The sequence below is a fragment of the Mustela nivalis genome (genome assembly GCF_964662115.1).
Source record: "Mustela nivalis genome assembly, chromosome: 8".
NCBI lineage: Eukaryota > Metazoa > Chordata > Mammalia > Carnivora > Mustelidae > Mustela > Mustela nivalis.
In genome coordinates this window covers 8,383,044-8,403,664 of record NC_139027.1, presented here as the reverse complement: position 1 = coordinate 8,403,664, position 20,621 = coordinate 8,383,044, and the positions used below count along the sequence as shown (strand labels likewise).

The 20,621-nt window shown below is 42.8% G+C and overlaps 1 long non-coding RNA gene across 1 annotated transcript; it reads right to left on the bottom strand.

The window, feature by feature from the left end:
* Positions 1 to 2,834: 2,834 nt before the first annotated feature.
* Positions 2,835 to 8,917, bottom strand: LOC309872032. Its single transcript, XR_014315627.1, has 3 exons — positions 8,544 to 8,917; positions 8,236 to 8,429; positions 2,835 to 4,834 (listed from the first exon to the last, which is right to left on the bottom strand). It is a non-coding gene; the product is annotated as an uncharacterized lncRNA (long non-coding RNA).
* Between the last annotated feature and the right edge of the window lie 11,704 nt (positions 8,918 to 20,621).

Below are 20,621 nucleotides of genomic sequence, written 5' to 3'. Positions count from 1 at the left end.
TCGCTTCCTCCACCTGAATGGCAGTAAGGACCCTTCTGTGAAAGCTGCCATCATTTGTTGATAGCCTGGATTTTCTCCCTAGCTCCTGTACTTCTGAAGCCACACCAGGTGGAGACCATTGCAAGCATAACAGTACCTTTTCATCTTATTTAGCATTTTTCCTTGTTTCTTTAATTCTGGTGTCCCTGGGAAAATTCCTTCCCTCTTGCTTTGATTGTTCCTTCCAGGATGTTTGATATGTTTGGGATGTCTATTACAAGGATGCTGGGCTTTCTGGGTGCATCCTTTATATCTCTATACTAACTCTCATCTTTTAGTTCCTTTGGGTTGCATGCTGGAGAAACTTCATGGTTCAAATCCCCAGGGTGCTAATTTTCCTCTAAGGAGTCTGCAGTCTGCTATGAAGACCTAACAATTTTTGTTTCAGGATCATGCTTTTAATGTCCATGTTCACAAATGAATTTTTTTTTAAGTTGTATATATTTAAGTGATCTCCACATCTGATGTGGGTCTTGAAATTCTGACCCCCAAGATCGGGAGTTGTGTGCTCTTCAACGGAGCTAGCCAGGCACCCCAAATGAATCTTTTTCTTAAGAGACCAATTTTTTTCTCCTGTTTATTTGAAACTATTATTTTTTATAATTCTCTTTTATTTCTACATGAATTTTCATTTTTGGGGTGTGACTTTACCTTGACTTTGGTGTCTTTTACTTATTTTCCTAAGATATTAGTTTATTCTTATTTCTTCATGAATCTTGTTCATAGATCTGACCATAGATATTTATATCTGTATTTCAAGGACCTTTCTTTAGTTCATGACACTCTTCTTTGATTTCTAGTAGAGCTATGATTGTATTTATTTATTTTTAAATTTTTTTTCTGTCCTTCTTAGGGGTCTGGGACAAAAGGGCTAGTGGTATGTATATTTTGTCCAGCATATCGATTCAATCTCCTCTCCAGTGTTCTCTAATTGAGTATAATTGAGGAAGTTTTAGTATTTGTTATGCTAACATGTGAGTTTTGGGTGGTGTCTTCACTCTTTGGGGCTCAGCTGTGAGAAGAGACAAATTTCTGTGTAGCTCTGAGGGGCTGAGCCATCTGATAGCTTCATGCAAGAGTTGTTCTACTGAAAAGCATATTGTCCAGGTTGGAGGGGTTTCAGAGAGAGATTTGGGTAGCCTGCTAGCTGGGAAACATGGGGTGCTTCCATAGAGCTCTGTTTAAAATATACAATTCTTGAAAACTAGTCCTTTGTCTGACTTCCAGTGTCCTTGCCTCTCATAGCACTTGACCAACATGATGGAGATCTCTGTAAGATTTCTAGGAAGGACTAGCCATCTTAATCATTTAAAATTCAGATATAATTCTGAAATTCCCTGAGAAATAAAAAATAATGAGAATGTGGTAAATTAAAAAGTTATAGTGGAGTTACAGACTATTTAAAAAGTAGTTCACGGGTGGCTTAGTTGGTTGAGCAACTAACTTGATTTCGGCTCAAGTCATGATCTCAGGGTAGTGAGATGGAGCCCTGCATCTAGCCGGCTTGAGATTCTTCTTTCCCTCTGCCCCTACCCTCGCTCTTTCTCTCTCTCTCTCAAATCAATAAATAAAACATTCAAATATATGTGTGTGTGTGTGTGTGTGTGTGTGTGTGTGTATGCCACACAATTACAAACAAGCACCCTCAAATAGTTAGAGATATGCATCTTATCAGAAAATTACCAAGTCACAAACTGAGGATTCCTTGTTTTGGGACATCCTTTTTTGACGAAATACTGTTACATAAAGGAGGTTAATGGGACAAAGAGAATAGTGTTAAGATTTCCTATCTGAGGTAATCCGTGTTTTGCATGTGTTAACGTTCTTTAAAGAAGAAAACATATCTTGAATGGTGAAAATATTTTTTAACAAACAACTTGCTTCTCCAAAGTGTTAAATCAAATTCATAATCACTTTCAATTTCAATATCAAGTATGATATGGTATATGCCATAGATGAATCACCAGAAAATAGGTAAATGTTCATTGGATTATTTGAAATACCAATTCTTTGGTATTAAGCTAAGAACAGAATATGCAATCATTTGAAAAGCTTAAAAATATTTTTGTACAAAATTTATATAGCCTTTATTCTACATAAGTCCCTACACTTGTCCTGATGAAAGTACAGACAGTTTATATAAACCAAATAAAAAGCAATTTACAAAGAAGCAAGACTGTTAATAAATACTTTTAATAGCATGAAAATGATAAGTGCCTTGCAAATGGTCATCTAACTATGTACTATGAAGAGTTCAAAGATAAGAAGGTGATGTCCAGCCTACACTGAAGATAAGCCTTCATGATTCAAGATGTATCACAGGGGAAAGGTGATCACCTTGATAAATGTCCTCAGTAAATGACAAAGAGTTGAGGTTACACCTTACCAGTCTGCAGAGCAAGGACAGGGCAGTGAGGAGGTTAGAACAGAGCAAGGCACCAACCAGTTCATTAATAGTCTCAAGTCCATGGCACATGGAATTCATGTAGGATCCCTTAGAAACCACTGAACATATTTACATAGTGAGCATGTCTGATCACAAATCCTTAAAGAAGAGGATTCTGGTATCACTTACAGGGAAGATTTTTGCTAGGATTGGGGCAGGGAAGGAGGACGTAAGGAACACGATGGAAGAATAGAGGAGATGGGAGAGAAAGTCAAGTTGAAACTTTCCCTGAGAGATCTTGGTCTTGAAATGGTTTGCAGGTCGTCCCTGACAGTACCTGCAGGCACCTGTCGGTGGTGTCATCAAAACCTACACGATGGAAGGAAATGTCATCACAGTAAGGCCATACTCACTGTTACAATTTGCATTCTTTATTCGAAAGAGTTACCGTCTTTGAGATATGAACTAATTTCTCTCATCATATTGTGGTCTCAAACCACAGCGATGAATGGCGGGTGAGATCAGGGAACTACAAGGGTTTGTGGAGGGCCTCATTAAGGGCTCCCTTGGCTGTGGCCACCATCAATGGAGAGAAGAAACTGAATATATAGTGTCCACAATATCTTCACAGTATTAGATCTCAAACCACCTGAGTTATGAATCCTTAGCTTGAGAGAGAAAAATAGTAGGATGGAAAACACACACACAGTCATATGCACAGTTACGCAGACACATGGACACACATTCATAGACACACATGCACACGCACACGCACACACGCAGGCCTATGGATATAAAATATATAAGCTCAGAAGAACATTTTTCTATGTCTCTTAAAGTAAAGCAATAAAGAGTGGTGGAAAGAGCATGCATTTTTTTTCTCAGCTACATTTGAGTTCAATCCTGATTGTACGACTCCAGGCAAGTGATTTAATGCGTATGTTTGAGCCTTTGTTTATAGTTCTGTTGCAAGTCGGTCACGCTCACTTACAGTTATTTCTTGGGAAGGAAAGTTTCCTCCCAGCAGGGGGTTAAGCTTGGCCCAGGTGCCCTATCATGCACGGGGTCTCAGCTCATCAGAGACTTCTCAGCAATTTCCTTGAAGTCAGCGTGTCATAGAAGAGTGAGGTCAGCCAGGGTCAGTGAGCACCTAGTATGTTGGTGAAGTGAAACAGAGAGGTTCCGAGATAGACGAATCTGGCCCCAACATGAGTACTGCATGTTTGACCTGAGGCCAGTCACTTGCTTTCTCTGATCCTCCAATCATCAGTCTGTAAAAAAATCACAGTAGGGGGGTGCCTGGGAGGCTCAGTGGGTTAGTCTCTGCCTTTGGCTCCAGTCATGATCCCAGGGTCCTGGGATTGAGCCCGGCATTGGGCTCTCTGCTCAGCGGGGCGCCTGCTTCACCTTCTCACTCTCTGCCTGCCTCTCTGCCTACTTGTGATCTCTGTCTGTCAAATAAATAAATAAAATCTTAAAAAAAAAATCACAGTAGGATTGCTAATAGGATTCAATCAGTTTATGGTGTCTGCACATAGTAGGTACTCAACCAGATATCCCTGCCTCTGAAGGGAGGTTTCACTTTTGGCCTCTGTTGTAAGCTGATTCTCATACTTTCTCTCAGCACCTCTACCACGTTTTGATGTTATCTCACTCAGCAAAGATAGCTGTTGGGAGCTAACCTTAACTGTCAGGTTTTTTTTTTCAAACAGCTATCCCTGGAACATAGCAGTTCATTTAAACCAATCCCAGAAAGAGGAGATACCATGCACCCCTCTATAGGTAGTGTGAGGCTGGGCTGTATCTCTTGACTGGGAGAGTTCTTGCTGACAAAGTTTGACTGGTAGGAACATGAAGGAGGAAAGAAAAGAAACACCCACACGCACACACATACACACACTGTATCCTCATCTGTTAAGAGTACATCTTCCAGAGAACAAATCCAATGTTCTGTCTTATGATCAATTAAAGCCCATTTACGCACCCCTGATGAATGTCCCATGCTGTGGTGCTTGAACAGTTTCTAGATTCAGTTAAACCTCAAGTCAGATTTTGGGACCATGTCTTCACATGAAGGGCTCTGGAGAGCTCCAGTCTGATGACAAATTTCTTCCATCACACGCCTCTTGAGAAGAAAGAGAGGCATTTCATACCTCTCCACCTGCGTGGATCTGATTGAGATCAGATTTTAAGTCTTATTTCTAGTTTTCTTCTTTTCAGTATCGGTGTTGTCTCGGTGTCCCCTTCCCTTCCCAGGGATGCAGGTCAGCACCCCCAGCTGACTCTGAGGATTAGCTGCATATCCTCCATCCAGGTTCTACTTGTTGAAAACAAGTGGTGCCAAATGCAGTTGCTTTGGATAGAGATTTGTTTGTTGTGGATCTGGATCACACACATACTCCTGGGCGTCTGTGAATAGGATGCCATATTCCATGGTTAAAACAACAAGAGGTAACGTTTCATTCATTTCATTCAGAAGAGCATGTACCAGTAATCAGACTCTGTGCTAGGCTCTGAGGTGGGGCAGGACAATAGGCACAATGGTGACAATGTGCAATCCTTGCCCTGACTGGTGCCTGGGGTCCAATAGAAGCCCTATACTCTCTGATATCACAGCATAGTGAGGACAGGGGCCTCTGATTAAGCAAGTATGATGAGTGCTGTGGTGGTGAGGCACTCAAGGATGAGGACTTTATAACAATTTAGGGAGATAATCTAAGGTAGCCCAGGTTGGAGACAGTGGTGGCCTGAACAGTTTGGTGTTTTCCAGGGTGCAAGAAAGGAAATAGATTATGTGGAATATTCAGGAGGAAGAGACAAAAGCTTTTGTGAATCACCGTATGTAGCAGCTGAGGTTAAAGAAAACTTGTAGGCAGGATGAACCAACCACAGGCAGATGTTGCTATGAATGAAACAGAAATGCCAACCAATCTTATGGCCTCACCATGTGGTTTAAGGACAGGCTCACACCCAGTGGTCTGGTGAATGCCGTGTTGTCTCAGAATATATGGTGTTCCTCCTGGTTGCACTTGGGAAAGCTCCAGCTGCTAAAGCCGGTGGTAGTACTAGTGACAGAATCAGGACTTCTCTGTAGGAACTTGTGTAACTATCTTCATGGGACCAGCTGTGCAGATATTTGTTCCTGGGATTTGGCCCATGGACCCTGAAGCCAAATTCAGAGTTATGGGTAGCAAGGAGGACACAGGATATCATGAGCACTGGGCGTCATATGCAACTGATGAATGAACACTGTATCAAAAACTAATTATGTACTATAAGTTGGTGAATCAATTTTAAATTAAAAGGAAAAAAAAAAAAAAAGAAAGATCTCTCCTCAGAGCTGTGGATCCAGGGTGATCAGAGCCCCGGAACAGAAACACCCTTACCAGACCTAGACATAGGTACATATTAGAAGATATGAGGAGCCTTTGGGGGTATATGGGGCTGGCATTTTGATATTCAAGACTTGAAGAACTGGATTCCAGGTCTAGTTCTTGCTAACCCAACATTTTACCTTCTTGGTTAAGAATATGCCCTATCTAGCTTCATTTTCCCCTCTGTAAATTGAAGTGTTGGACCACAGAACATCAGGGAACCTCTAGCAATATGATAGCCTGTGTTTTTGTTTTATAATTAACAGATGACAGGAAGATGCTGTTCATTGTCAGAGGCCTGACTCTGAAGGCTGTATTTGTGTTATTTCTATTGAAGACATTTGTGAATGCATACACAGAGACACTCTAGAAAGCCAACTCCATGATAGCCAAAGAATAGAGCCTATTGAGAAACTAATCATTAGCAGTTGTGATTTCTGAGCTTAAAGAGAAACACTGGCTGGGGTGGGGTTATGGGAATTAAACCCTCAAGAATGAAGTGGCTAATATTTACTGATTTTTTTTTTTTAATTTAGGAAGTAACCACACATTCTGAATCAAAATTAGGGACACAAAATTTAATAATGAGGCAAATATTTGTTATTTGGACTATTCTTAAAAAGTCTAGAATCCATTATATACATTTCCAGAGTTGATAAAGTAATATGAACTTACTCTGGGCAAAGCAATCTTCTAAGTGCTCTGATAGTTTTCTGTAATCCATACAGTACACATCAGTTCCAGTAAACAGCCAAGGGAAGAGTCACAGAGATGCTATGACCTGCCTCCAATCACACAGTTACTTCCTATCAGAACTGGTATGTGAAGTCAGCCCCATTGAAACCAGAGTCTACCATATTTCTTCTCAAACATTCAGAGGCAGTGCTAAAGGTCCTGCTATAATCTCCTTATTCTCCATTTAGGAGCTCTCAGTACTGGTATTTAGTCAGAAGTGCATGTGACTCTTGACCTTAAGGTCATGACTTTGAGCCCCACATTGGGTGTAGATATTACTTACATAAATATAAACAAAAAATTTCAGTCTCTGTAAAAAATAATTCCATAAACAAAACCAAGCAACCAAGAAAAAATGGAAAAGAAGCCTTGGCTAATGTGGGGATCTCAAAAGAAACAAAGGCAAATGTCTCTTGTTGGAAGTAAGCTGGAATACTCAAGTGTCAGGCAGCTGTGGTTCTCCCCAGGAAAGGGTCTGTGAAAACATCCCAGAGGCAGGTGTGGTCCTGATGCTGCTGTGTAGACAAGACCCCAGGAGGACTCGGTTCTGACGCATTTGGTGTACAGCAATGATCTCTCTGGGTAGTTAAAACCAAAGAAACCTCTCTCCTCATAGCTCGGTTGAAGGGCTGCACTAATCTGAATATGGGTCAAGTTGTTATACCCCGTGCAGTCTTAACCATCTTCATCCTTAAAAAGGGGATGATAATGCTTTAGGGGAAGAAGGTGGGGATAATATAGGATAGTTCTGGATACTGAGTGAAAATTAGTAAGTAAAACCACATTACTTAATGCACTCATGCTAGCTGCTATTGTTTGGATTTTAATTATTTTCAGTATCCAAGAAAGAGCTAAGGGTGAGTAGAAGGTAGTTGAATGAAGACTGCCCACATCACGTAATCATGGAGCTGGGACTTAAAGGTCTCTCATGTGAAGGCAGTGGGGGTTACACCATCCCACTGTACCCACCACAAAGCACTTCTGCGTGCCCAGATCCATGTGGCTGAACATTCTAACACATCGTATTCAATTTGGACAACATGTGTGATTTGGACAAGTAGCTTAAACTCTGAATTACAGGGTTCCTCCCTGTAGAGTCGAGTCAATGCAGAGATAAATGTTGGGAATTGTTATCGCCTCTAGTCAGAGAGTTCTTTGTAATATGTGTGGAAAAGTCAGTTTCTCATTCACAAATGTCAGGGATCTCCCAAATACAAAGCTAGCAATGTGACATGCTTCTCTGATAAGACACATCAAAACAGTAGACAGGAAGTGCATTAAGTTCCCAGGCATCAGACTGTAATCCGTGCCTACAGATAGTTTATTTTGTGAATATCTCTTTAATTCAAAGGTGGATACTTAGTTTCCTCCTTGTTCAGCCCTTTCCTGTAGGGCCTAGGGATTTGTTGAACGCATACTTCCTCTTGGCTCTCGTAACGAGTGTCTAGTACATCAGCCTCCCTGCCCAGGCTAAAGTGAGGTTGAGTGAATTTAGATCCTTAACTTAGCTAGGACTTCCTGACCCTTAAGCTGATGAACTACATTCTAAAGTGATGGGAAACCAAGCTGTGTGCAGAGAAGAACCAGATTCCCCATCTAGAGACTTTACTTTTCCCCCAACATTAAATAAAAGTCCTACTTCTCTGCTGAATTTTGATACCAGGTCTTATGGTTGATATTAACAAAGTGACATTCACTTACAGGTTTGACGCACTCTGTCCAGTATGGGAGTCACCAGCTACAAGTTTATTTTACAACTAGACATTCAGTTCCAGAGTCACAGAGGCCACAACTCAAGTGTTCCATCTGCACATGTGACTGGTAGTTGACACATTGGATAGTGCAAATATAGAACATTTTCATCACTGTGCAGAGTTCTTTTGGAAAGCGCTGATCTAGGCCAAAACATGAAGTCATAAAAAAATCATGAAGAGAGGAATTTTTAAAAGGAATGATATCATTTCTGTAAGAGACATTTCCCCTTTTTAAGCCAATCTATTTTAACTCACCTGTAAAACAGCACCATGAAGGACACTGGGGCCTGGACTTCAGCCCCGAACTTTCTAGCCAACAGATCTTAGGCATGGTGGGAGTTTGAGAGAATGTTCCCAGATCTGAAGACTGGTGGTATTCAACCCCTTTTCTTCTCCCTTTCTTCCAAAGTCATGTTTTGGGGAAATATTACATGACATCTGGTCTCTGGAAATTCCTCACCTGGCTCATAAATTCACTGATGACTCAGTGAGCTTGATAACATGAAATCTCCCAAGGTCAGACTCATGGTTTCCTTTCAGGCTTGTTTAGCCTTTTGTTGCAAAACCAATGCATCTGCTAACCGCAAGGACATGGTTGGTGCACACTGGAAACAGAAAAGCTTAGTGTCATTGCTCCTGAGACCTGGCTGTGGACCAGAAGTCACAGTCAATGTGGGAGGATGCTTTTGTGGCTTCTGAAGAGTGTTCTTCCTGCAGAAAGCCCTGAGTCTTTCCACCAGATTATTCTTCTACATCTACTTGGCCAATAGTCAGAAGCAGACTTTTTTTTTTTTTTTTTTTTTTTTTTTTTTTAAGAAATAGACTTTCTTGAAATTAGTACAATATGAAGACCTCTGCCCAAACAAGTCACCTTTTACTGCCATATTAGAATGCTACAAATTTACCACTCCATTAACTCACATTATTAAAAGGTCTTGGATTCATGTAACCTGCAAACATGTTCTCTCATAGGGCAGTATAATTTGAACCTCTTCAAAATAAGAAGTCCCTGCTGGGAATTCAATAAAGCAAGGCTCCTTCGGAGTTAAATTGCACAGGCATATCCTCATGTCCTTCAGCCTGGTGAGCTCTAATGGAGGCACCACTTCAAGGCGTCCCCCAGCATTTTTGAGGAATATTCTAGTGCATGTGCTGGGCTTCCACTCATTGTTTGTTTCCCTACCCCCCAGTAGATTATGAAAACTCCTTGAAGGCACTGAGCTCATACAAATCTCTAAATTTCTAGGCTCAGGACTTGACATTAAATAAGGACTCTGAAATGACTTAGTGAAAATGGGAGAGGAAGAGGGAGTGTAAAAGAAAAAAAAAAAACAAACTATGGGTGGATCAGTTAATGTTCTCAGTTAATTTCCCAAGATACTTATTTTCACTTATTTTTTAAGTCAAGAGGGAAGCAGGAGCAGATGGGTACAATGATCCGGAAGCAAGTTTGGAAAACCAGTGTTTGAATTTTAGCTCAGCCGTTCCTCCCGTAATGCCATAAGGCAGGAATTTGAAATTATTTATGTGCCATTCAAATTTTTGCTGTCTGGGTACACATTAGGATTTCAGACTTATCTCCTATCATTTTCCACTATCATATTCCTAAAGCATCATCCAAGATAAAGTTGTCATTTGTATCTGGTCCTTGTGATGAGTACAAAATTGTTCTTCTGCCTATATGTGCTCATTGGGGATCAAAATTACCTCCGACAAATGCCTTAAAAATTGCTTCCACCTTGAAATCTTCCCCAGGCACAATTGTTTTCCTTCTGCCTGTGTTACCATTACTCTTTGTGCCCACATTTATTGGCATGCTTGCCAAACCCATTTTTTAACCACCAATCTTTCTAGTTACTCTACTAGGCAGTGTGGGATTATTTTTCCTAGCACACATTCTGTTTTTATGTATTTCTAGATCTTTTGTGGATCTTGGATCTCTGGAGGCCTGGAGAAGAAACCTATAGATGTGGGCAGACCCACACTGGACTGTGAAGTAAATGACAAAGATCCCATCTCTAAGTACCTTCACATATGAAAGTTGTCGTCTAGGGACACTTGGGTGGCTCGGTCAGTCATGACCTCAGTCAGGTCATGATCCCAGGGTCTTGGAATCAAGTCCTGCATCGGGATCCTTGTTCAGCAGAGAGCCTGCTTCTCACTCTACCTGCTGGTCCCAGTGCTTGTATTCCCTCTCTCTCTCTCTCTCTCTCTCTCTCTCATTCTGACTAATAAATAAATTTTAAAATATCTTTTAAAAAGGAAGGTTTTCTTCTAGTACCAATGTGCGTGCAATACTGACAAAACACACACACACACACACACACACACACACACACACACACACAAACTTAGTTTCCAGTCCCTTGTATGACAAATGAAGACCCTAATTTCTGTACTACCTTCTTCATAGTATTAGTATGAAAATCAGGATAAAGTTTTGTCAGATGCAACATTCTTTATAAATGCTGACTTACCTTATTATTGACTTTTTGTCATAGAATTTGGGCAGAGGAAAGGCAATTATTTCAGAGCAATTATCTTCCACTGTGAGAGACCAATCTGGAAAGTGTAGATCTTATTCCTGCTGTGTTGGAAACACTTCTTTCTATTTTAGTGAAGTTTTTGGGCTGAATATTCTTTGTTTTGATAGTATCATCTCTCAAATCCATTCAGTACAGCCTTGGGATCTGGTGAAGATGCCTTGAAACTATCCTCCATCATCTGGGCATATGCTTCCTGGTGTGTGATCCTGGGTAACATACCCTTTCTTGGGATCTCAGGGTCATTATCAACATAATGAGGGGTTGAATCAGGGGCCTTCAAAGCCTCTGCTATCTTGTTGACCATCCCCAGCAAGGACCCAGCTCTCTATTCCTGGACATGTTTGAGGACAGTACAGAATATTTGGGAGACAAATACAGAGGAGATTCCAACATCAGGAGGATCTCCTGATCTGTTGTCCTTCAAAGTCTTTTTCAATCCTGAGATTTTTGAGATGACTGTGGGACGCGGAGGATTATGAGTCACACGGTTTTCTCATTCTATTTCAGGAAACCCGTGGGAGGCAGTGTGGTGTTGTGGGAAGGAATAAAGACATTGGAGTCACCCAGACCCAGGTTTAGAATTTGACTCTAAAACTCACAAGCCATGTAACATGGAAACATTACACTGACTCTGAGCCTCAGTTCCCCTCTCTGTAAAATGGGAGCACCAGCTCCCACTTCCAAGTTGTTTTGCGTACTCACAGAGGTTGCTCTGTCAAGTACTATCATCATGTCTGGCAAGGCACAATACACTCTCTCTGGCACATGCTGGTAAGGAATATGCTGGCAACTTTCCTGAATCTCCATGGATTCTGAATACAGGGCGAACACCACCTTTTTTTCTAATATGCTAAGTTAACTTCTGTTAGCATTACTAGCATACATTCATATATTTATCTTCATGTTTCAAGCCACCAAATGTATTATTCAGAAAACTACATTTCTGAGTTCTCAAAATGGCCTCAATTTACTCTTGCATGTAATAGGAGTAATATCCATCATCAGTGTTCTTTTTTTAATAAATTATATAAAATCAAGTTTATGGGACATCAGTAGGATGTGTCAAATTCATTTCTTTGGGGATCAAACAGTACTTGTGGTTTTTTTTTTTTTTTTTTTTTTTTTTTTTTTTTTTAGTTCTTGTGTATTTACTGTATGTCACTCACATCCTGAGCCCCAGGATGGGATTCAAGAACACAGAAATCTGAGCTCGAATAACATAACTAGCATTTATCAAGTACTTACTACCTACCAGGCACTGTGCTAAGTGCTTTTCTCATTGAGTCTTCAAAACAAAGTCATAAAAATGTATTACTGCTTTAATTGTCAAGATGAGAAAAATTGTTAGATCTTCCCAGGTGATGAATTGTTAGAACCAGGATTCCAACCTGGTATTTCCAATCACAAAGTCTTTTCTTTGACTGACATGTGGATTCCAACTTCTGTCTTTCTGAATCATGTCATGGAATGGGTGACCATTCATCTCCTCCAGGTGGGGATCCCACGGCTGGGGCTGGTTAGGGGAGATGGATTCCATTCAGCTCAGGATGATGAGACAGTGCCGAGGGATGCCCAGCGGGGGGTGTCCTCCAGTGCTTCACTGAGTTTCCCCCATCAGAGGGCTGAAGGCAGAGAATTCAGTGCTAAATCCCTTCCACCTTTGTAAAATAATTAGCTCACGGGATGGTAAAGACACATCACTGATAACAGAAGCAGCAACCATTGTCTTTCCAGAATAGTCCTCGAGATTTAATAGCAGGCTCCTACATTCCCCTCTGGGGATGTGGGGGGGCTGGTTGTTTAACGGAAAAGCAGTCGAAGCCTGCCATGCTCACTGTGTTGCATCCTTCTACGAAACCACCATCAAGAGTGCATGTGTGAAAGCCTTCAAACCCCAGGCATCTGTTTCCTTTTCTCTGGATTTTTGGGTGATTCTTTGGACAGTCCTGGGTCCCACTGACTTGAACCTGTGGTTTTGGAGCTCTTGTTGGTGAACCTCAAGTCAGATGTTTCATGTGGGAAGTAAAAGCCAGGGGAGGCATGTTAGGTGTGGAAGCAGACAGGTTGAATCAGGGAAGGTTTCTGGGCTGTGCTCTCAGATTCAGACGTGAAGTTCCCAGTGGCTGTGGCAGGTGGAGAGCTGAGCCAGGGACTGGGGCAGCTCTGGTGTGGTCTCCATGTGAGGCTCGGACCCGGCCAGTTACTTCCTCAGCCTCGGGCTCTGCTTCTTTTATTCTATTTTATTTTATTATTTTATTTTATTTTTTCAGTGTTCCAGGATTCATTGTTTATGCACCACACCCAGTGCTCCATGCAATACGTGCCCTCCTTAATACCCACTACCAGGCTCACCCACCTCCCCCCAAGGGAAACCCTCGGTTCCTGAGTCCACAGGCTCTTATAGTTCATCTCCTTCTTTCATTTTAAAGCTCCCTACTCCTGGCCAATTCTTGGATTTGGTTTTCAATTCCAAATTTTCTGATTTCAACTTCATGTCCCATTTGCCCCCTTCCAGAGTATTCTTACACCTACTTAACATCTGCTAACACGTGCCTTGAGTTTATGAGTTCACAGTTCTATATACGTTAGTCTCTAATCAGCGGTGTTTCCTCCCAGCTCCTGAGTCTACCCAGTCACCAAGGCTCAGATAGCACTTCTCTCAGAGAGCAACCTTGAATGGTCTGTAGTCCTGTTCTAAGTCACTGTTCTAGATTTTGCTTCTCTAAGAAATCAGAATTCAGCAAATGTGGATCTTGTGCAGGACTCCCAGAAAGCCCCTAATTTTGCACAGGGACTAAATGAGACCTGATACAGTTATTATACATACACTTGATACATAATAGACACTCCAGAATTTTTTCAATGGTGCTGCATATTTCTAGACCATAATAGAAACTATCTATTTAGAATTTCCCTCCAGGAGATAACTTTTCTCTTCTGTAGTACTAACTCTTCACCATCAGAGCTCATGGTAACCCTGAAAAAAATCCAAATGTTGGTGGGGTGCCCCAGGTGGCTCAGTGGGTTAAGCCTCTGCCTTCAGCTCAGGTCATGATCTCAGGCTCCTAGGATCAAGCCCAGCATGGGGCTCTCTGCTCACCAGGGAGCCTGCTTCCTCTCTCTCTGCCTGCCTCTCTGCCTACTTGTGATCTCGGTCAAATAAATAAATAAAAATCTTAAAAAAAAAATCCAAGTGTTGGTAAAGCTCATAATTCCACCTTCATTCAGACCATATTAATGCAGTGGTATGATGAATCCTGGGGTCAAAACCTCAAGCTCTTGCATCTGACATTTGCTGGCTGTGCAGCTTTAGGAAAATCAGTTCTCTTGTAGGGACAGGACTTCTGTTTCTTTATCCTTATTTTCCTGCTTAATGCCTCCATGAGGAAGCTTCAACTTAAGTTTATGAACACTCTGTAGAAACTGTAAGGAGCTGTGCAAATCCAAGGTACTTTTGAGATTCATTGATGCTGAATCCTGCATATGGTCTAACAGTTGTCTATGTGTGCTCAGGGGGAGGGTGTGATCTTTTTTTTATAACAGCTTTATTGAGATATAATTCAAATACCATACAATTCCTCTCGTTCATGTGTATTTGGGATGACTGAGATGTGCACTCCTGCCAAGCTGACACGGCTCCGAGTCTTGGTCTTGTTTATTTTATTGACTTTTTTGAATAGTTGGTTCTACCTAAGCTTCGAGAAGCAAGAGCCGTGCCAGGTGACCTTGATCTGCCAGAGCCTGGGCTCCCTGAGCTTTCGGTATGAGTCGTCCTGACCTTCTCTTGCTTGTTCAACCCGTGGAGGGGCAGGAAGGGGAAGGGTGGAGGGAGCTCCCACCCTTTCCTGCAAAACAGCAGAGACCTCAAACCCGCACCAGCAACCCAACCAGAGAACAAAGGAGGAAGAGTTTCATGCATTTTATATTCCTTTTTGCCTGACACATGACCAAAACCATCTTTTCATCTTATATTATCCATCTCTCATTCTTTCTCTTTTCTTTTTCTTTTTCTTTTCACAAACTCAAAATGCCGGGTTACTTCCAAAGGGACATCAGTAATACAAAAACACTACCAGGGAAGAAAGCTGCATCAATAAATATTGGCACCCTCTTCAGCTTTAGACAATGATTGTTGAAATTACCCATTTTCACTAATTTTAACATATTATTTCTGACATGAAGTACCTTTTCTCCCTGCTGAGACAAAAAGGTATTCCAATTGGTCTTGACGGAACATGAGACTTTTTTATTCGGACATGGCGCTGTTACTATTTTTTTTTTTTTTTAAATAACCTTGTTTATCACGCTTAAAGTGGCTCCAGACCAAAAAACAAGAGAGCTGCCAATTGATGACTCATCTGCAACGCTGGCTGGTACCCTGAGGAAGAAGGCACAGCTGGGGCAGAGCCAAGGGGCAGTATGGATGTGCAGGGGCCCGCGTCTAGGACCGGGGAACCCAAGCTTCTATTCCTTTCATCCTCTCTGGCTGGGATGATTCTGTTTCCTCACCTGAACATCAGAAGGAAATTGGAGTCTCTAGAGTGTCCCTAGAGCTGTGGGAATACGCATTCCTATAGTTCCAAGGTTGGGCAAAAAAAACCCATGCTTCCAGAGGAGCACGCATTCCCGTCGTCATGAGGTGTCAGACACACAAGGACTTCTCCTATCCCTTGACCTTCACATCCTTTTAGATATCTGAGCAAAAGTCTCAAGCTTTCTGCATACATAGAAATTACACGGTGAAGTTGGTCATGGAGCCTGATCCGATCTCCTTTAGTGAGATCCTCCACTGCCTCAGATGTGATGTACCATAAACAGATGATACCAGAGACACTCCCTGTGAGTCGGTGGTATGGAGACAAAGCTGACTCATGCTGTTTGACCTTCAGCAGCAAGTCAACAAAAAATATTTTTATAGGGAAGAAGGCATTTTTATACCAATTACTTTGTTAGATCATTATTGCAACTCTATGAGGTTATCTTATAAATGGGCGAATGGATGCTCAAAGTGATGAGGGACCAGAGGAGGGCAGGTAGCAGAGGCCCTTGAGCTCCTGAGTCCTGTGCTCTGTCCAGGCTGTCCTCCTTCTCTCCTGAAATCCATATGTACATATCCAACAATGTTAAAGCAACTTCATTTGGGTGACCCAGAGTTAGTTCAAATCTGTATATCACCAGCTGATCTCATAGTTTCCTGCTATCCAAACCCGCTCCCCAACCATTGTTCCAGTAGGATCTACTCAGCTGAGCAAGCGAGGAGCTTGGGAGAGTCCCAGGACCCCTCTGCCTGGCTCAGCCCACCCCATCCAATCACCCCTTGAAGACCTCTCTTGGACATGTCCCCAGTTCCCACATCGCCACCATTATCCCAGCCAAGCCACTGTCATTCCCTCCCTAGTTTTTAGAACAGAATCCTAGTTTTGCTTCTTGCTCCTCTGTAAATAGCTTTTATTGCAATCAGAGTAATGACTTCAAAATACTAAACTAGTACTATAACTATACTCTTGAGTAACCTCCAGTGGTTTGTATCCAGATTTCTTGACCCAGCTCCCAAGGTCCACTGTAGCTGTACCATGCTCGCATGTGCGTACATATCCTCCCATTCACTTGAGTTGGGGAGGGATGTCAGGGGGATGTGGGACGCAGGGAGAACTCATTAATACTCTACTTGTCCTCATTAGTAATGTGAACTCTGGAAACGAATTCCCCCTTCTTCCCCTTGGAGGGTGTGATTTAAGATAACCTGCTACCCCCATTTCCCCAAAGGGGGAGGCTTTATTGATCTGAGAGTGGGAATTTGAATTTATGAGGCCATGTTTTACTAGTGAGCCCTGTCTTCCCACGTGGCATTCTGGAACCTCTGAAGATGTGCACACTCCTACCTTCCATTCTCCAATCTCATTCATTGAAATCGGGACTCCTTCTCTTTCCCCTTCTTTCTTTCCAGACATCAGGCACACCTGAGTATACAGAGCTAAAATTTTAGATTCAGAAACCAAAGTCCAAATTGAACCTCAAGCATAAGTCACAAGTTCTGATCCAGGTTTTACCAAGGCTTTGTTTTGAAATATCAAATGCTTGCCTGGCTGCAGCTTGACTTTTCCAGTTGGTGATTGCTCTGTTTGTTCAGTCCCTATCAGAAAGGGTCAGGAGCAGAGTCCTTAGATCCTGAGAACCCCTGCATCTGCTCTGAGGTTTCCTCGGTGATGCCATCCATGACCATTACTATTAGATCTTTTTCTCCTAATCTTCTATACCAACTTTTTTGCTTTTGTAAAATCTATCAGAGTTGTAATTCTCTGCTCAGAATCTCTTCCCTGTTGGAATATAAGCTCCATGAGGGCAGTGATCATTTACTTCTGTCTCCTTGGCTCTAGCTAGAGAGGTTAGACTATATCAGGACTCAGCCAATATCTGTGAAGTTAATGCAGGAGACAACCTCTGCTCTATCTTCCTTTCAGTTCTCTTGGAGGATCAGTTAGGGATTAAAGGAGAGTAAGAATGTGAAGGTGTTTGAAGGTCTAATAAGCAACATGCCTGGACATTGGACTTATTTTGGAATGCTGCTCTGTGTACAATCACCTGCCCTCGTCGGCCTACCTCATAGAGCAGAAGTGATTTCTCATTTACCCCAATTCAACATTTTATGTTCTAGAAGAAATGTCTTAGAGCTTCCAGGATAATGTAGAAATAATATAGGTTTCGTTGTGTTTTGACCAACTTTGCCCTGTGTGACCACAGAGATATTCTATATCTCAGATTATAACCCCAGACACCTCCACTTTTATTGGAAGGTGAGAGGATCTCTCTCTCCCTCTCTCTCCTTTTCTCTGTATTCAGTCAGAGTTCTCCAGAGAAAGTGAGCTAATAAAACATAAAATCATATAAGCCAATTCCTTATAATATAAAGAGAGATTTATTATAAGAAATTGGCTCACACACTTATGGAAGTTGACAAATCCCAAGATCTAAGGTCAACAGGCTGGAGGCACAGGAGAGCTGATGGGGTGGCTCCGGTCTGAATCCATGTCTGAAGGCAGAAGAAGAACCTATGTCCCAGCTCTAAGACAGTCAGGAAAAGAGAGAGCATCCTTCGTATGCCCTCTTTTTGTTCTCTTTAGCCCTTCAGCTGATTGGATGATGTCCACCTACACTAGGGAGGAACATCTACTTTACTCAGTCCATTGATTTAAAGGTTAACCTCTTCCAGAAATATTTTCACACACATATCCAGAATAATATTTAACCCATTATCTTGATTCTCCATGTCCCAGTCAAGTTGACACATAAAATTGTCTCTCTTTCTCTCATTTTTAGTTGACAACACATAATTGGCTTAACATTAAGAACTGTAGTATACAAGGTGTACCACCTGTTTGAGGAACCAAGAGGAGGAAGCTATTTACTTTGCCTTAGTTGGAGGCAGAGTCAGGGAAGCCTCCCCAGACAGCTCTCCCTTAAGAACAAGGCACAGAAGAGGTTGTCCCATGGCAAGCTGGAATCTGGGGCTGCAACCTAGGCGAGGAGCATCTCTCGACACTCTTTAGGCATGATTTGAATGAAATAATGGATAAACAGACAAAATTACTCTTCAATACTCATCTCTTCAGATGGTTTTCTCTCTCTCTCTTCTCTGAATCAGTTTCTTTCCAGGAAAGGCCTCACACCTCAAGAATAAAATAGTGCCTTAAAAAAGAAAAGGTGTTGGCTCAGGAGGCAGAGACGTGCTTCTAACCAGAAGATGTTAGGCAAATTACTTCCTCTGTAAACCTCTGCTTCCTTATTTGGGAAAAAAAAAAAAAAGGAATAAAACTCTCTACTGCTCAGTATCCAATGTGATTTAAATAAGATGCAGTTGAGAAGCAAGTGTACACAATTTTGTGCCCAACCCAGAGAGAGCTCAGGCAAGTTTGCCCCCACCCACCCTGGACAGCCTGAGGTGCACAGTCCCCACAGGGGGAGGTGAGCAGGCCAAACTTGGAGCCTTCAGTGAGAACCAAAGCCCCACTTACACAGGAGGAGAGAGATGTGGAATGTGTTTTCTGAGAGCCACCTGGGGTGTGATAGAGAAAGGAAGCCCGAGTGGAATGCAGTAGCTTGTCAGCCAAACTCTTCAGGGAAGAATGTTCTGCAGGCCTCAGGGAGGAGAACAGAGACCCCCCTCCACGTTACCGGATTGCTGTGGTCCTGTTATTCATTAGGCGGGTGGAAGGGGGGATCACATGGGAGGGGGAGCACAGAGACTCAAAGAGCTGAGCCAGCTCCTCCATGGGGCTGGGATCCTGCCTTGCTGGGGCTGGAAGCTCTCTTCCCCTTACCGCTCAGGACTCGGTGCCTTAACCAGCTCCCCAAGGTCCCATCTTCCTGTGAGCAACACCCAGAGCAGCTTCTCCTCTTCTCCGAGGTCTGGGAGGCAGGCCCCCGAAAGGGTAGCATTTGGACCCGCAGAGGGAGTCTGGCCTTGGGAGCAGTGTGTGAGCGCAGCAAGGAGCCCCCACTTTTCCTGAGGGGGGCCCGCTTGGAAGAGATCGCTTCCAACTATTCGTAAAACCTGGAACCCTCCTTGTCACAGAGGCAGCCAGCCTGGGGGCCTGTCAATCAAGCCCAGCACCGCTGTCCTCCAGGCACACAGCACACTCCGTGGCCTTCCCAGGCTGTGGGGTGACCTGCGGGTTATCCCGGGGATAAACCCTCCCAAACGGCCTTATTTCTGAACTTGCCTCATGCTACTCCTTCCATCTGGAAGGTCTGTCCTTCTCCTTGACTTCTTGGGAGATTTCTCTCTCAAGGCCCAAGGCCAATGCCCCATTCTGCTTCTCGTCTTCTCTGAAAGCTCCAGTGATGCTGAGTTTTGCTCTCTTCCACTCACGTATGTACTTCCTATGTTTTTCTGTTGCACCTGCTTATTCTATTTTGCCAAAAAAAATAGTTAACAGTCAACAAGCTTACCTCCCCTCACTGGATCGGACGGGTGCTCCTTAAGGAAAAGTAACTCAGAGGAGGAAGGGGAAACCGGGCTGAGGTTATTAGATGTTGCTGACGGGCAGGGGTGGGTTAGGTGAGGCTGGGAACACACTCCTCCTGGATATAAAATTTAAGTACATGCCCAAATCTCAGAAGTCAAGATAAATATCTGAAGGCAGTATGAGAGGCTCGATCTCACGACCCTGAGATCAGGACCTGAACCAAAATCAAGAGTCAGAAGCTTAACAGACTGGGCCACCGCCCTCGCCCACACACACACACACACACACACACCGGGTGCCCCTAAAGGCAGTATTTTTTAAAAAATCAAAAAAAACCCATTGATGAACAAAATAGTAAAATAAAAAAGGGGGCAGCCTGGTGTTGTTTATGTGTTTTATCACCCTGTCTTTTTTTTTTTTTTTTTTAAGATTTCATGGGGGATGTGTGTGTGTGTGTGTGTGTGTGTGTGTGTGTGTGTAGTCAGCTTTTATTAGAATTTGCCACTTGGATCAAAATACAGAAGACTATTTTGGTGAGTAGGCGTGGAGGTGCACCTTCTCCCGTCTTCCCTTCCATCTCGGACTCCAGCCTGGCTCTGTGATCCTCCGCTTCAGGGATAAAGGGGCCCCTGTTCTGGCATGTGGCACAGGGAGGATGAAGACGATCAGGAAAGACCCTTCTCCACCTTCTGCTCCTCGAGAGGGGCTCCGTTCAAGAGGTCTGGCCCTACACAAATCTCTCTTATGTGGGGTCGGAGTCGTAATTCCCACTCTAATCAGTTGAGAAACTTATATGGAAATATCAATTCCTTCTCCTTTTC